The sequence below is a fragment of the Lepus europaeus genome, chromosome 21, assembly GCF_033115175.1.
Source record: "Lepus europaeus isolate LE1 chromosome 21, mLepTim1.pri, whole genome shotgun sequence".
Taxonomy (NCBI): Eukaryota; Metazoa; Chordata; class Mammalia; order Lagomorpha; family Leporidae; genus Lepus; species Lepus europaeus.
In genome coordinates, this window is record NC_084847.1 from 50,902,403 (window position 1) to 50,919,581 (window position 17,179).

Here is a 17,179-nt window from a genome sequence, read left to right on the forward strand (position 1 = left end):
ATCCTCGCCCCAGCGAGGTTCAGAGAGGGGCGGTCACCTGCCTGAGGCCACACAGCAGCTCAGTGGTCAAGGTGGGACTTGAACTTATGTCCGTCTGGCCCTGGTGGCTCCACTGCCCACCCTGGTGAAGTGGGGATGCCCTGAGGCAGCCTGGGGAGCCTCGACCAAGGAGGGGGAGCCCCCGGCCTCTGACTCAGGGATGTGCTGAGAACAGTATCTTGGGGAGCCGCAGGCCACGGATCAAAGGAGAGGATGTGGTTTGCCCGCCTGCCCAGAAGCCTGCTGGGAGCCAGGGTGTACATGGGGAACAAGGGCACCCCCCATGCACACCAAGGGCCCCACACTCCCAGCCTGGGCCTCCTGCTAGAAGCTCCCACACCTGAAAAACCAGCTCCTAGATAAACATGAGAGCGACAGCAGGCTGGCCCAATCACAAGACCCCCCAAGAGCCGCCAGGACCACCCTGGAGCTCCAGGGAGCCACCCAGGAGCACCCAAGGGCCAGGGCCGTCCCAGGCCTCCCGCTGAGTGCCAGCCCCAGGGGTCCAGCCTTGGAGGTCTTCAGGGGTGGGAGGGTGGAGGGCAGGCAGGGGAAAGAGACAACCTCACAAACAACAAAGTCAGACCCCACCCCCAAATCCCAGGGGGAGCCACGGTCCCTGGGAATCCACCAAGCTCCTGGCCAGCGCCCCTTCCACTCACTGTGCCCACCCGGCAACCCTGCCAGGTGCTTCCTGCCGCCCCCCAACTCCAGATGGGCAGAGAGAGGCGGGGTCGGCTCAGCACACCGAGCAGGCTAGCAGCTTCTGCGGCCAGGGAGACTTCAGTGCTGGCCACATGGGCATTCGGGAGAAGGACCCCTGTGCACCCAGGGCAGACCCTGGGCGGCGGCAGCGGACCCCACGTGTTTGGCCAACCGTAATTTCACTTCAAGCCCACACAGGTCAGGCCGATAACAGAGGCCCTGACATGGGGCGGGCGGTTGGTGCAGTGGTTAACGCACCGCTCCCATACCACAGAGTCTGGGTCCGAGTCCCAGCTCCTGCTGATGCACACCCTGGGAGGCGGCAAGGCATGTGGCTCAACACCCGGGTCCCTGCCACCTGCATGGGAGGCCTGGATGGAGCTCCTGGTGCCTGGCTGTGGCCTGGCCCAGCCCATCTGGGGAGTGAACCACCGGATGGAAGATCTCTCTCTCTCTGTCTCTCTTTGCCTTTTGAATAATGGAGAGTGGGGGGAATGGTGGCCCTGTTCTGACTCAAATGGGTGGAACCACCCTACCTCCTACCCCTCAGGGCCCCCATTTTTAAGAGGAACAAACCAGGGGCTGGTGCTGTGGCACAGTGGATTAAAGCCCCAGCCTGCAGTACCAGCATCTCATATGGGCACCGGTTCGACTCCTGGCTGCTCCACTTCTGATCCAGCTCCCTGCTGGTGTGCCTGGGAAAGCAGTGGGAGAGGGCTCAAGTCCTTGGGTCCCTGTGCCCCCATGGGGAGACCAGGAGGAAGCTTCTGGCTCCTGGCTTCTGGCTCCGAATCGGCGCAGCTCTGGGCATTGCAGCCATCTGGGGAGTGAACCAGTGAATGGAAGATCTCTCTCTCTATGTCTCTACCTCTCTTTGTAACTCTTCCAAATAAATAAAATAAATCTTAAAAAAAAGAGGAATGAACCAAAGCCCACCCACCACGGCCGTGCAGCCCTGTTCTCAGGGACCCTGCATCACCCTCCTGCCCCCACCCCGGAAGGAACCCTGGCCTTGAACTAGGAATAACGAGGGATTCCTACCCGCAGCTGAACAGCTGCAGGAGTGGCGACCAGAGACACAGGGCCAGGGACGTCCCCTCCCCCCTCCCAACACCCATGGGGCGCAGGTGCCTAGGGATGGGCAAGGGCAGGCAGCTCTCCTCCCCCTGCGCCGCCTCGCCCTCAAGCCCCAGCTGTCTGGGCCCCAGCATCAATCGCACGGGAGCCCACCTGGAGGGCGGTGGGTGGGGTGGGGTGGGGGAGGCCCCGCGGGCGGCAGCAGGCAGGTGTAATTTCATCACCGGGCTCGGCGTAGGCGTCACCAGAACCCCTGGATGAAATTCCAGTTCTGAAGTCAGAGACGTGCGGCTCTCCCCGGTCAGGGTCAGCTTGCGGGGGTGGGGAGGGAAGGGTGCAGGCTGCAGGCACCGCAAAGGTGGGGGGATGGCCAGAGGAGAAAAGTCACCCCTCTTCTCTGCCTGGGCGGGGTGGGGGGTGGCAGCAAGCCGATTTGCTGAGGCTGTATTGAGAGGACAGAGGCTGGTCTGTGGCTTGTTCGCTCCGTGGACGACTCCTTTGCACCCCAAAAGGAGCAGCCGGGACCCCAACGCCTGGGAGAAGGCCTTTAAGGGGCAGGATGAGGAAGCCAGGCACGGAGGCTGCCAGCCACGTGGCTCCATTTACGTGATGCTCTGGGAGTACAAAGCCACCGAGACACAAAACAGATCAGGAGCAGCCGGGGCTGGGGCCAGGGCAGGGGACGGACTGCACAGGATCTCGGGGGAACTGTGTGTGTGTGTGTGTGTGCACGAGCGAGCAAGCGAGAGATGAGATCGCTCAATGAAAGATTGCAAAAGGTTTGCGGGGAGAAAAATGGAATTAAAAGCAGCTTACGTTGGTGGCAGGTGCTCAGTGTGGTGGTGAAGTCACCGCGCCTGTGACGCCTGTGTCCCCAGCTCGTCTACTTCCAATCCACCTCCCTGCTAGCACACACCCTGCGAGGCAACGAGTGACGATGGCTGGAGCACACGCGTCCCTGCCACCCATGGGGGAGACCCGGATGGAGTTCTGGGCTCCTGGCTTCCGCCTGGCCCAGCCCTGGTTGTGGCCCGGGCATCTGGAGAGTGAGGCGGCAGAAGAAAGAGCTCTGTCTCCCAAATAAAATGGAAGTCAATTCAAAAAAAAAGTTTTTTAAACTGTATTTTTAAGTTGATGTTGGTGCAAAAAATTTTTTTGAAATCATGTATGAGAGTTCTTCAAAAAGTCCACAGTGTTAAGAAAAAATTGTGTGTGGATGTCAAAATTTCTGCATCTAAACTTATTTTAAAAATATTTTGAATGTATTTATTTGAAAGGCAGAGAGACAGAGAAAGGAAAGCTTCCATCTGCTGGTTCCCTCCCCAAAGGCTTTCAACAGAGCCAGGCTGGGCCAGGCTGAAGCCAGGAGCCTGGAGCTCCATCCGGGTCTCCCACGCGGGTGGCAGGGGCCCAAGTGCTTGGACCCTCACCGCTGCCTTCCAGGGTCCACGCCAAGCGCTTTGAGGGGTAGCTCAGCTGTCAGGCCAGACGCCCATGCCCCTCCTCCCCTAGCCTTGTAGCGCGTGCACACTGAGCAACGTTCCACACGGAGACCCCTCCTGCCTCGACAACCCAGGGTGGACGCCAGCACCCCGCGAGACCCTCGGATGTGGTGGCCTTGCGTTTCTCACGGGCTGCTTAAGTGACAAGCGGACGGGCTGAGCCCCTAAAATGCACCTTGTAGCACCATAAGACCCTGGCCCATCCTGGAACAGTTCTCTCTCAAAGCTGCCTAAGGGAGACGCCCCCAGCAACAGGCACAGCAGAGGGAGGCCCCAGCTGCCCCACCTCTGGCTTCCCCCACTTTCCTCTCCATACCTGCGTGGGGGCCCCTCATGTACCCACGCCATATCACCAAGACTCCACAGCCACAGCCATCGTGCGGTCCGGGGCAGTCGGGGGCTGCATCTCCCGGTCATGTTCCAGCAAACTGTCCAGACTCCAGCGAGGGGCCTAGGAGACCCCGCGCCTCACTTCCCAGCTGCACCTCCCACCCCCGGGACCGCGGCACAGGTGCTGGGTGGGGGTGGGGGGCGCGGAGCAGGATGCTGGGGCACAGGCACTTCCCGGCCATCTGCGTTGGTTTGGAAGTCTATTGTGGTGAGGTTTTGAGGACCAGGTGGACCCTTTAGGAGGCGACAAGGGTCATGTGTGGTCCTGAGGCTGAGGCCCTAGGATGGCGCTAGAGGCTTTATAAGGAGACAGGAGTAGCAGCTGCCACCGTCGCCAGGTGATGCCCCCGGCAGCGTCCCTGCAGTAAGATCACCCTCACCTAATGCCTCCCTCGACCGGAACCCCCAGGGCCTGACTGAATGAACCTTCCTTGTGTATAAACTGCACTTGGAGCAGCAGCAAAAGGACCGAGCCACGAAACTTACACTCGCCCTGCGCCCAGCCCAGGGGCGGCGCCTCCAGCCCATGACTGCCCCAGGGCACAGGCTCCCGGTGCCTTGAAAGGGGGCATCAGGGGGTCGGCGCTGTGGTGTAGGGGTAAGGCCACCGGGAGGGATGCCAGCATCGCATATGGGTGCCGGTTCGAGACCCGGCTGCTCTACTTCCAATCCAGCTCCCTGCTATGGCCTGGGAAAGCTGTGGGAAGGTGGTCCGAGTGCTTGGGCCCCTGCACCTGCACGGGAGACCTGAAAGAAGATCCTGGCTTCGGTCTGGCCCAGCCCTGGCCACTAATGGGAATCTGAGGAGTGAACAGTGGATAGGAGATCTTTCTTTCTCTCTCTCATCCTCAGAGAAAACACCCCCAGGGCTTAGGGCTGCCTTTGCGAGCTCTGCTGGGAAGTCCTACTTTGGTGGCTAACGGGGTGTTTCCAGCAACCCCCCTCCTCTCGACAGCTCTTTCTTTTCAATTTTTACTTATTTCTTTTTAATTTTCATCTACTCGAAAGGCCGACCAAGGGGGACAGAGGGAGAGATTGTCTGTCCACTGGTTCGCTCCCCAAACGTCCACAACAGTCACAGACTGGGCCAGGCCGACATCAGGAGCTGGAAACGCCATCCGGGTCTCCCACGTGGGTGGTGGGGACCCAAGCACCGGAGCCACCACTGTTGGGCTCCCAGGGTGGGTGGCAGCAGGGGCACCCCACGTGAACCCCGACACTGCGACAGGGGAGGTGGCCCCGCTGCTCCTCCCACACCTGCTGACACAGCACATTATGCGCACTGGCACTAAACGCCCTGAAAACGAGGGCTCCCCACGCTGGGTGCCATGACTCGAAGCCCGTGCCTGCTAGAATGGAATCCCCAACATCTTGGCACTAAGAGGGCAGAAACTCCATGTAACTGAGGAGTTGGCAGGTGGGGGCCCTGGGAAGTGAGGAGACTGGGTCATTACCACGCAGCTCCCAGGACTGCTCCTGGTGGCTTTATACACACCTGTTCCCACCAAGAGAGGGGGTGCGGCTCCGGTGGGGGGCCCTTGCCACAGCCTGCACCCCGCTGCTTGGACTCTGTGCCCACATGCACCTCCTGTCTTCATAAGGCAGCCTGCCTCGGCGACTTCGTTATAGTAACACAAAGCGCACGAGAACGCCGGGGAGCCCCAGGTGTCCCAGAGACCTCCTGAACAGCTATACCACCAGGCCTTGCAGAAAAGCTGGTCCCGTGGGCCACAGACCGGACAGAGCCTAGCACCATACGTCAGAGAACCGGGAGTCAGCTCTATCTGAAGCACGCTCACTGCAGACCAACCCTGGCGCCTCAGAGTGAGCCGGGACCCCACCTGCAGCTCCTCCTTGGCATTCAACAGGCTCACTGCCCCAGGGGCAGCAGCTGGGGGCCTGCCAGATAAAACAGGAGACCCCACCCCACCCCCAGACAGGTGAACAGCAAGCAGGTTCTTGGTCTAAATCCTACATTGGTCGCTGCTTAGCTGAAACCCAAATGAGTCTAAGCATTAGATACTCAAAGCAGGTGTTCCTAAAGAAGGGAGACAGGTGGACACACAGCCACAGGTCAGCCAGGTGCAGCTCAAGGTCAAGAGGATGGATGCTTGGCCCGAGCCCCCCCTCAGCAGTCACCACACGCCTGGCTATGGAGGATGTCGGTCAGCTCGCACCGCACAAGGGCTCGGCTCCATGGCTGTCACCCCAGCCGGCCGTCACCCAGGGCGCCCAGCGAGGGAGCCGGGGCCTCACGGGGCAAGGCAAGAGCAGAGCCGAGGGCCAGAGCCCGAAGCCCCCAGCCCTGCCCCTTGCAGCTCTGCCCTTCACCCTGGAGAAGCCATCAGACCCACGTGCACTTCCGCCAGGGAGACCTGGGGGCGCGGTAAGGGATGCAGGACAGGTGCGCTCTGGAGGGGAGTGGAATTGGGGACATCGCAGAGGGTGGGAGAAGCAGCACTGGCTCCCCCCCCCCCCTCAACAGAGGCCAGGAGGCCCTCCCTCTGCCATACCACACAACCCCGGGGCACCTGAGCCTGATTGTAGCCAGGGGCACAGGGCCTGGGGGGAGGGGCCTCTGACTGTTTGAAGTCCCCCTTCCTTACCCAGAAGCCTCTTGTGTTCTCCCAGCTCCCACCCACTGACCACAGGTCCAACCTCATTATCTCCTGGCCAGATGCACCTGGCTCCTCCCCTTCTCCCCAGAAACCCACCCCTGCCACCACTCCACCTCTTCTGGGGGGATTCCCTGCCAGTCTCCCCAAGGGTCCCTGTTCCAGGAGGTTCCGCGGTATAACCTGGACTCAGCCTGGGATCCCAAGCCCTCCGCCCAGGTCCTGCTCTGCCCCCGGTGCTGTCACTTCACCTGCTTCCTGGGTGACTTCCCCTTTTCCCCAGGGGTACCCTTCCAGGCCCCCATGAAGCCGGGTGCACACCCCGGGCTGATTACCTCAGGACCTGCTCGTGTTCCGTGCTGCCCAGCGTTTAAAGGAGAGATGGCCACTGCTGGCTAAGAGCCACGGCACAGAGAGTGGCAGGACGGAGAGACTGGGGGGGCATACGCAGCGAGGGATCACATAGGCCCCCTCGGAGGCTCAAGGAAAGGCCCCGGGCCCCCTACCATGGTGGGGAACCTGCTCCAGAGATGAGAACTTGGGACAAGACCATAGGCGCAGGGTTTTTCATTCATTCATTCAGGCACACGGCTGGTCAACACATGTTTGAGGAGCACGGTGCAACGGGAGAGATATTCGTGAGCATCTGAGGGAGGAAGGCAAGAATGCCAGGGACACACGAAGGGGTCACCTCGGCCAGTGCTCAGACCCTGGGGGAGGAGGGGAGAGATGTGGCCCCTCCCCCTGCTGCAGCTGCCGCCCGCTGGGGAACCGCAGGGGTAGGGCACAGCTCTGTGCAGAGCAAGGCCGTTTAGGAACAGGGGTGAGACTGCAGGAGCCACTGACCGGGCCAACGATGCACCGGGTGACCAGGCACCAGCCAGCCAGGGTAAGGACGAGCCACCCACGTGTGGTCTTCAGTCCCAAGGTCACGGCTCAGGACAGGAGGGGCCCAAGCCGGCCCCCACCACACCACGTCCCCCTGAGGTCCTCAGCTGGGGTGTCCCACTCTGAACCCCACTGCAGGGACAGCTACCTCGGAGGCCCCCAGGGTGGCGCCTGCCTTCAGCGCCAAGCAAGAGCCGCGGCCGCACGGTCAGAGGGCCAGCCTCGCTCCCGGCATGGGAGACTGCCGTAAGTGGATGGATGAAGACTGTTTGTGACGGGCACACCGCAGATAAAGGCCCCTGCTCCCAGCTTGGGAAGAACGGCGCTGATATGTGGGTTAGGTGGACCCCCATGACGCTGGCTCCCAGACCCACTTCTTCCCCCGCTCCAACAACCTGGCAGTAGTCCCCTGGGACCCTCTTGAGCGAGCATCGCCAATTTCTAGGTCACCCTCCGAGCGGGCTACAGCACAGGACTCGGGAATAAGCCTCCCACAACGTGATGCTGGTTGGAGGTTCAGAAACCCCACCGCCTCGGGGCCAGGTCTGTCTTGGCCCACCCCGTGCCCCTGAGTAGACAGAAGAGGTCAGAGTCTCTGTCACACCCTCCAGGGCCCCATCCAGGGTGGCTCATGACGGCCACCTGGCGGGTCCCCTCCTCGCTGCCCTGTGCCCAGCCCCTCCCTCTCCGAATAAATAATCAATAACCCTGCCCGATCCCTCTGGGAATGACGCGGCCGAAATGAACGAGCTGCTCCCAGGCCAGTGCTGAGAGGGAGCCCGCCAGGGGAGTCCCAGGGCTGGAGGGGGCCGGGGGGCTCGGGCCACCACCCCCCTCTACTCTGAGCAGTCCCAGAAGCCCCTGCAAGTGCCATCCCCACCAACCACAGCCACCCCAGGACAGCCCACACCATCCTCCATCCCAGGGCCGGCGCATCCCCCACGTGCCCACCAGAGAGACCCCTCCAGGCCACACTCCCTCACTTCCGCCTCCGCACCCGGGACTCTCCCCGCCCCCAAGTGTGGACCCCGGGGGGCGGGGGGAGGCAGGCCAGGGCTCCAGCCTCCTCGGGCACCCACCAGGAGGACAGAACTCCCAGCAACGCGGTGGCCCCCTGAGCCTGCTGTCCGTCTCCCCAGGGGGCCCTGCAGAGGGTCCAGGCCACCATTTCCAGGGACTCCGGGCAGGACTGGTGGGAAGGTGGGCCCTGAAGCCCCCTCCTCTCCCTCCCTCCTTGTCTGCAATAACTCAGGACCGCCCACAGACGGGGCACCCCCAACTTGGCCTCCTAGACTCCTCGTGCCTGCGCCACTGTCACTGTCCCCGTCTCCTTCCCGGCTTCACCCAGTGGCCAGCGACCACCACCACTCCGGGCAGCCCCCTCCCGGGGCGGGGACCCCAACCTGGGAAGCCAGGGCTGGGGCAGCCCCTGCGGCGGGACTCGGCCTTCGAGTAGGGGCCCAGCCCGGGCGGCGGCGGCGGCTGGGGGGGAGGGGGCGGGGGCCGCGGCCTTCCCAGCCCCCTCGGCTCCCGCACCGGCGCCCGCCGCGGGCAGCACGACTGACCTCATTCGCCAACTGCAGCGGCCTCAGGCGCCGGCCCGGGGCGCCCCCCAACCTCCGGAGGGGCCGGGGGGTGGGGGCTGACAGCTCCGGGCTCGCAAGCCGCTGCCGGCAGGTGGGGGGCGGCCGCCCCTCGCGTCCCCGGGCCCGAATTATAATCCCGGTCACGTGCCTCCTCTCCCCAAGCCCCCCCCCCACCTACCCACATACACACACACACACCCCCAAAGCCGGACCCGAATTCTGGAACACCTTGAGGGGGAGGGGGGCCAGGCTTGGGGGGGAGGGGGGTGCGGGGCGCAAGACGGGCCTCGCCGCCCGCCCCCCGCAAAAGTTTCTCCTACCTTGGAGGATCCCCAAGCGCTCCTGCCAGCGGCGCCCCGGCCCCGGCCCGCGGCCAGCACTCAGCCTCCCGCCGCTGCCTCCGCCTTAATTAATCCGCGAGAACGGGGACGGCGAGGCCGAGGCAGGCGAGCGGCGGCGGCGCGGGCGGGCGGGCGGGGAAGAGCGCGGGGGGCGGCGGGGCTCGGCCGGCCGGGGGGCGGCGCGCGGCGGCCCCCACCCCGGCGGCTGCGGCGGAGGGCGGGGCGCGGCGCGGGGAGCGCAGGCGAGAGCGGGCGCGCGGGAGGCTCTTTGTTCTGTAATCCCAGTAAGATTGCCAGCCATTCGCCCCGGCCCTAATCCCAGCCCCGCGCAACACCACCCTCCATTGGCTGCCATTTACATACGGGATTAGCCCGCCCGAGCCCGCCCCGCGCCCCGCGCCCCGGCCTGGGCACCGCGGGGGGAGCGCGCCGCCGCCCCGCCCCCACCCCGCCTGGCCCCGCGGGCCGCGGGATTAGGGAGCCTGGGCACTCGCCCCCCCACCCCGGGGGGTCAAGGTCACTCGGTGGCTCCGGCTTGGAGAGGGGAGGGGGGGGGGCGGGGAAAGGCAGCGGAGGCCCACCGGTCATCCCGGCCTCCTGGCTTCGGTTCTCCTCCCAGGGTTTGGCCCAGGTCCCCTCTGTCCCTCTGGGGGATGTGCCCATGCCCGAGGTCGAGGTCGTAGCAGGTCCAAGTGCCCTCCCTTGTGGTGCCCTGGCCTGGTACCCTCCCGTGTTATACCCACACCCCCAAATACAACAGGGGCCCTGCTGAATCCAGGTGCACACCCACCCACATCCCCCCCCACCGAATCCACACAGCCGCTCCCCCACAGGTGCCCCGAGCCCTGTGCCAGGTGTTTGCTAGGCTGGCCACCGCAGGGACGCACACCCCAGGCAGGCCCCAACCCCAGGGAGTTCCTGGCCTAGATGCAGCAAACCCAAGCCTGGCTGAGACTTCAGCAGGTCCCGCCTGGGGCCGGCACAGGCGCTGGTGAGGGTTGACCTTGGCTAAGCACTCCCCCCTCCCCCCACAAGCCCAGAAGCCCATCAGACTAGAGCCGGCCCCCAGGGCAGAGCTGGGAGGGGCCCTGGGATTGGGCATGGGGCCGGGAGTCCTCCATCTGTCCCCTTGGACCCCCTGGGGAGACTGGGAACACCTCGAGGCACCCTCCCATGTGGTCCCTCCAGCCGCGCATCCCCACCCAGCCTGCGCTGGTTCTGTGTGAGTTCAAATCCTGGCTCTTCCTCTTGCCACCTCTGTGACCTTGGGCAAACCAGTTCCCCTCCCCGAGGGTCCACTTCCCCCTTCCTGCAGCCCCCTGTGTCCACCACGGGGTGGCTCCCACAGTAGGCAGGACAGATGGTGGCCGCGGCTGGTTCAGCATCCGCTTGGTTCTGGGGTGAGGCATTGAAGATCTCTATGCCTCGTGCTACACCTGCCAGGTAGGTACTGTCGGCCTCATCCGACAATGCAGTGAAAAGAGACTTTGTTAAAGACACCAGCCACATGAGTGCTTTGCCGGGACTGGCTCCCCTGGCTGCCTTCTGCCCACTGACCGATGGATGGTGCCCCCTTGACATCGGGCGCCAGCGCTGGAGGTGTTAAGGGTAACATTAAGTGGCTCCAGGGGGCCCGGCTGAGGGAAGTTGGTTCCAGGAAGGGCTGGCAGGTGCTGGGCCAAAGTCTTCCCCAACCTCAAGGCCGGGAGAGAGGATGAGGCCTGGGGAGAAGACAGCTCTGCCATGTGCTCAGTACTGCCCCCTGCAGGCAGAATCCAGAGCAGCAACGCTGGGTGTGTAGGTCCCTCTCTCCACTCTGTGGACTGCTGGGCCAAACAGCTGGGCCCCAGCCTACTCCAGGCAGAGACCGGGGGCAGTGGATACGGCATAGCCGGGCCCCACTCGGAAACCTGTGACCTGGGCATGGCACGGGGCTGTGTGTGCACCACTTGCCTCCCTGGGCCTCAGCTTGCTTGTCTGTACAATGGGGCTAAGGTAGGCCTTCCTTCCTCCGATTGCTGTGGGGACTGAACAACATACACTGCGGGGGAAATGTCCAGCGTGGTGCCCCCCATACAGCAGGTGCCTGGTAACAGATGGGCCTTCATTGGTTTACTGGCTGGTTTCATCTGAGCAGCCGCCGGTGGATGGGACTAGCCCCACGTCACAGGTATGACTGTAGGGCACCAGGCAATCGCAGAAGGGGGTGGGTACCTGGATCTGCTGCTGCCGGGTCAGCCCAGGAAGCCCCAAGGCAGGAGGAACTGGCCCCCCCCCGTGCAGAACTGGCCGCCAGGGGGCGTTGTCCACGTGGACTCCGGCAGCCTCTGGGACCCTGAGCCCCTACAGGCATCAGTGCCTCTCCCAACATGCTGCACAACCCAGCTCTCCTGGCTCCGCCCAGTGGGGGGTGGGGCAGGTAGCCGAAAAGACGGCCCAGGCATCCTGGCAGGGGAACGGCTTGGGGCAACCCCAGAGGGAACCTCAGGTTTGACTGCCTTGGATGGGACCACACAGGAGCACAGGTAAGCACAGCGAACCCAACGCCTTCATCATACAGGTGAGCAGACCGCACCTGGTCGGAGGGCGGGAGTGACCCAGAGCAGCCCAGGAGCGAGTGGCAGGATCCGCACTCAGGACTCTGGATCTGCCACCTGCCTCTTTCCACCACCATCTGGCTCTCCTTGTCTTTTCGGGATCATCGGCACTTGTTAGAAGTGGGACTTCTAGAATGTCAGAAGACATCCACCATTCCTGTTCCCCCTCAGAGGAGCAAAGCTGTGAGGACTGGGAGGGAAAGAAGACCCGTCCACGATCAGGCCACAGAGCCTCCACGTTGGATGTTAGCCCAGCCAGCGGGGGCGCCTTGGCAGTGTGGGGGCCCACACAGGGGCACGGGGCAGGCAATGGGCTCGCTGGCACCCCTGTGTCTGTGACCCAAATCTGCAGCCCCAGAGAGGGATGTCCCCCCAGGCCTCCTTCCATCACCTGCGTGGGCCCTTGTCCCCCTGCGGCTCAGTCTGGTCCAGGCTGCTGGAAACTGAATCCTTTCTCTTGGTGGGACAGGGCATCCGTAGGGCCATGGTCTCGCAGATGTCCCCAACTCAAGATGTACAGCCGGGATCTCAGGCACCCTGGTGAGCTGGGGTCGGGACAGCCTGGGCAACCTGGAAGCAGGGCAGTCATCCCTTCAGACAGGAGCGGGGCTGGTGCTGTGGTGCAGCAGGTAAAGCTGCCGCCTGCAACACCGGCATCTCATATGGGCGCCGGTTCAAGTCCCAGCTGTTCCACTCCTGATCCAGCTCCCTGCTAATGCGCCTGGGAAAGCAACAGAAGATGGCCCAAGTGCACATAGGCGACCAGGATGGAGAAGCAGGCTCCTGGCTTCAGCCTAGCCAAGCCCCCAGCCATTGCAGCCATTTGGGAAGTGAACCAGCAGATGGAAAAAATCTCTCTCAATTTCTCTCTCTCTCTCTCTCTCTCTCTCATTGCCTTTCAAATAAGTAAAATAAATCTTTAAATAAATAAATGAATTAGTAAAGATTTGAGACAACTTTGGTGGGGAGAGGGCAGGTGTTGGGCCCCGCAGTTTGAGATTTCTACTCCCCATATCAGGGTGCGTGGGTTCAAGTCCCACCTCCAGCTTCCTGCCGGTGCTGGCTCTGGCAGCCAGAAGTGCCACCCATGTGGGAGACCTGGGTTGAGTTCCCAGCTCCTGGCTTCCATCCAGCCCAGTGCTGGCTGTTGCAGGCGTTTAGGGAGTGAATTTGTGGATGGGAGTCTCCCCACCCACCCCATTCCCCGTCTCAAATGAACAAATAAATTTTTTAAAAAAATAGGACAACTTCAAGACCCAAAAAGGAAAGATGGAGGAAAAAGCATTTCAAAGTGACTTCCCCAGATGCTATGTGACGTTATGAGAAAGAGAGCACCATTAAGTGCAAAGCCTTGGGGGAACCCCTACCCTGTGCGCCCCCGTCCCTTTGCACTGCCTAGTGGAGGGTACGCCAGTCTCTGCCCCATCCCACCGCCCGGCGGCCAGGCACCCCTCTCAGCCCTACATGGAGAGCCCTGGGTTGGGATCCAGACTGACTGACTTCTCAATCTCAGCCGTGTTGTTTGGGGCTACGTCTTCTCTCCGAGCCTCAGTTTCCTCATCTGTAAAGTGGATCCCCAAACACAGCCCGAGGTCTCTAGCGAGTTCATCTGCAGCCCAGTGCTTGGAAAAGTGGACGAGCCAGGACCAGAGGGGGTCCAGTGGGTGCCTCAGCTCGGCCACTGGCTTTGGGGAGCCTAGGGCCTCAGTTTCCATACCTTGTCAGCCAAGGGCCAGTGCCGTGGTGTAGCGGGTACCGCCGCTGTCTGCAATGCTGGCATCCCATATGGGCACTGGTTCGAGTCCCGGCTACTCCACTTCTGATCCAGCTCCCTGCTAATGCACCTGGGAAAGCAGTGGAAGATGGCCCAAGTGCTTGGGCCCCTGCACCCATGTGGGAGACCTGGAAGAAGCTCCTGGCTTTGGCCTGGTCCAGTCCTGGCCGGGCAGCCATTTGGGAAGTGAACCAGCAGATGGAAGATTTCTCTCTCATTCTGCCTCTGCCTCTCCCTCTCTGTAACTCTGCTTTTCAAGTAAATAAATAATATTTTTAAAAGTACCAGCCTGGGTGGGCATTTGGCACAATGATTAAGATACCACGGAGACAGCTGCATCCCTTAACAGAGCGCCTGGGTTCCAGTCTCGGCTCTGCCTCCAATTCCAGCTCCCTGGGAGGCAGCTCGGGAAGTGGGCCCCTGCCACCCACAAGGGAGACCCGGTTGGACTTCCTGGCTCTTGGCTTTGGCCTGGCCCAGCTTGGCTGTTGTAGGCATTTGGGGGAGTGAACCAACCCAGGGAATTTCACACTCTCTGCCTTTCAAATATAATAAAAATTCCAAAACTAAACAAATAACCAAATTCAAACAACAGAAAGTGCAGGTTCAGGGGTAGGCGTGGCCTGGGCCTTTCGTCTGGAGTGCAGGACCCTAGGTTTTCTGGTGCACACTCATGCGTGGGGCACACCGGCCTCTGCATTCTTGGGGGGCTGTTCGGCCTCTGGAGAGAGAGTCTGCACCCCAAGACAAGACCCTGCCCCTGGGAGCTCCGGGCTGCGCGGGGCCCTGAGCACTGGAGCCGGAGGGAGCCCCTTCTCAGCCACAGCCTGGGAGCAGCAGGCGGAGCAGAGCCACAGCACTCTGGCTCCATGGTGGCCCGGGACCCAGCAGCCCAGTGCCTTTCCCTCCCCCACCCCAGAGACACATCGGCTGGGAGTGTCAGCATCTTTCTCTCTTGCCCCCAAATTTTTATTAGCTGCAGCCCCTCAGTTCCAGAAGAATGCATCCCCCTGGGGGTCTCCCCTTGCCCCCAGCCTCCTATCCCACTGCCTTAGGAGGCCTTGGAACCAAGTCTTTTTTTTTTTTTTTCAAATTTCTATATTTATTTGTTGATTTGAAAAGCAGAGTGACAGAGAGAGAGAGAGAGAGAGAGATCTTCCATCTGCTGGTTCACTCCCCAGATGGTGGTAATGGCCAGGCTGAAGCCAGCAGCCAGGAGCTTCTTCTGGGTCTCCCATGTGGGTGCAGGGGCCCAAGCACTTGGGCCATCTTCTGCTGCTTTGCCAGGTGCATTAGCAGGGAGCAGCCAGGACTTGGAACCCATCTTTGCTCTCCCGCTGGTGAGTGGGCCTGGCCCTGGCACACACAGTTCTTCTACCTGGTATCCCCCACCTGTCCTCCACCAGGTCAGCCCCCAGTCCTCAAGGATGCACCCATCCCGACCACCCCTCCCAAGCTACCTGCTGGCCGAGGAGCTCTGGGCCCCATGGCTCGTAGTACGCGGCCGGGGGAGACTGCTTTGCTGGAGCATTTGGTCCCCGTCTGACTCTCCTGCTGCTGTGGTTTGGATGTGATCTGAATGGGTCCCTGCAGGGCTCCCGTGTTCAAGTTCAACCCTCACTGTGCGGTACAAAGAGGTTGGAAATGCCATTCGACTGTGTTTCGGGGGAACCTGTAGCCGTAAGGGTGGCACTCCCACAGCCATGTCATGGTAGGTTTGTGAGAAGATGGGGAGAGACCCCACACACACACACACCTCCTCCCTGTCTCACGCCATGTGATGGCCTGTGCAGCCTCAGGACCCTGCAGCAAGGATGCCACCAGGTGCCACCCCTTGCACCGCCAGAACTGTTGGCTGAATGAAACTCTCCCCGATAAAGTTCCCCAGCCTCGGGAATCTCACTATAGAAACACAGATGGGCCCAGTAAACTCTAAGATCCCTGTGAGGGCAGAGGTGGGGGCTTGTGAGCCCTGAGCCTGGCGCACGGTGGGGCTCTGCAGACGCTGCAGGCATGGATGGGTGGATGGATGGACAGATGGACAGATGGACAGATGGATGGATGGACGGATGGATGGATGGATGGATGGATGGATCAGTGGCTGGATGGGTAGATGGATGGGTGGCTGGCTGGCTGGGTGGATGGGTTGGTGGACAGATGGATGGGTGGACAGAGGGCTGGATGGGTGAATGGATGGATGGGTGGATGGATGGATGGATGGACAGATGGATGGGTGGGTAGACAAATGGACAGATGGATCAGTGGATGGACAGGTGGTGGACAGATGGATGGATGGATCAGTGGCTGGATCGGTGGCTGGATGGATGAATGGATGGGTAGATGAATGGGTGGCTGGCTGGCTGGCTGGCTGGCTGGGTATGTGGATGGGTGGGTGGACAGATGGATGGATGGGTGGATGGATGGATGGATGGGTGGTAGGGTAGATGGATGGATGGGTAGGTGGGTGGGTGGATAGATGGATGGTTGGATGGGTGGATGGATGGAAGATGGGTGGTTGGATGGATGGGTAGACAGATGGGTGGTTGGACAGATGAGTGGACAGATGGATGGATGGGTGGATGGATGGATGGATGGATGGGTGGTTGGGTGGGTAGTTGGATGGGTGGGTGGATGGATGGATGGATGGGTGGGTAGTTGGATGGGTGGGTGGATGGATGGATGGATGGATGGGTGGGTGGTTGGATGGAAGGATGGATGGGTGGGTTGGTGGGTGGATGGATGGATGGGTGGTTGGGTGGACAGATGGGTGGGTGGGTAGATGGACGGATGGATGGGTGGGTGGACGGATGGGTGGATGGATGGATGGGTGGGTAGACGGATGGGTGGGTGGGTGGACGGATGGATGGGTGGATGGGTGGGTGGATGGGTGGTTGAATGGAGGGATGGATGGGTGGACAATGGAAGGATGGATGGATGGATGGGTGGATGGGTCGGTGGGTGGAGGATGGATGGATGGGTGGGTGGGTGGACGGATGGGTGAGTGGAGGATGGATGGGTGGGTTGGCGGGTGGGTGGGTGAATGATGCATGCATGAATGAATAGAAAGCGTGCGCCTTCTCTGTGCTGTCAGCGAACTCCCTGGTCTTCACTTTTCTCCCGTTTCCCTCCATCTGTTCCTTGCTGTCTTTTTATGTAGCTCTTTCCAGTAAAGTGTGTGTGTGTGTGTGTGTTGGCGGGGGGAGAGGGAAGGGGCGGGGAGGAGGGTGTATGTGTCTGTTTCTAGAATCTGCTTCCGCCGTGGCCTCTGTCTCTCTCCTTGCAGGCGCTCTGGCCAGCCCCCCCCCCCCCCCGCCATTCTCTCCTTCCCTGTCTGTCTCCCTCACTTGATGTCCCGTGATTCCTCTGTCTCCAACTCTGAGCCCTTATCTCTCCCAGCTCCCTCGGATCTGTCACCTCTCTGGGGCTCTCCCCATCCCGGTCAGTCCTGCTCCTCATCTCTGGGGGTCTCTTGCCCCCTCCCCATGCCTCAGGCTCTGTCGTCTCTGTCTCTCTTGGCATCTCTGCCCCCGCTGCCGGCCCGCCCGCCACCGCTGCCTCCTCTCCTCCCGCTCTCCTCCACTGGAATCTTTAAAGAACAGAAGAGAGGCGTGTAATTGAGCCGGGGCCGTCTCCATGGTTGCAGCTGCGGAGTAACTGAAAGATCA

General features: G+C 61.8%; 1 protein-coding gene across 5 annotated transcripts in view; it reads right to left on the reverse strand.

Moving 5' to 3' along the window:
* Positions 1-9,229, reverse strand: part of GTF2IRD1 (GTF2I repeat domain containing 1) — a 96,120-nt gene extending 86,891 nt beyond the window's left edge. For all 5 annotated transcript variants that reach the window (XM_062179713.1, XM_062179710.1, XM_062179711.1 and 2 more), the window contains exon 1: positions 9,123-9,229. The gene's annotated coding sequence lies outside the window, so the exon portion shown is untranslated. The remainder of the gene's footprint in view (positions 1-9,122) is intronic.
* Between the last annotated feature and the right edge of the window lie 7,950 nt (positions 9,230-17,179).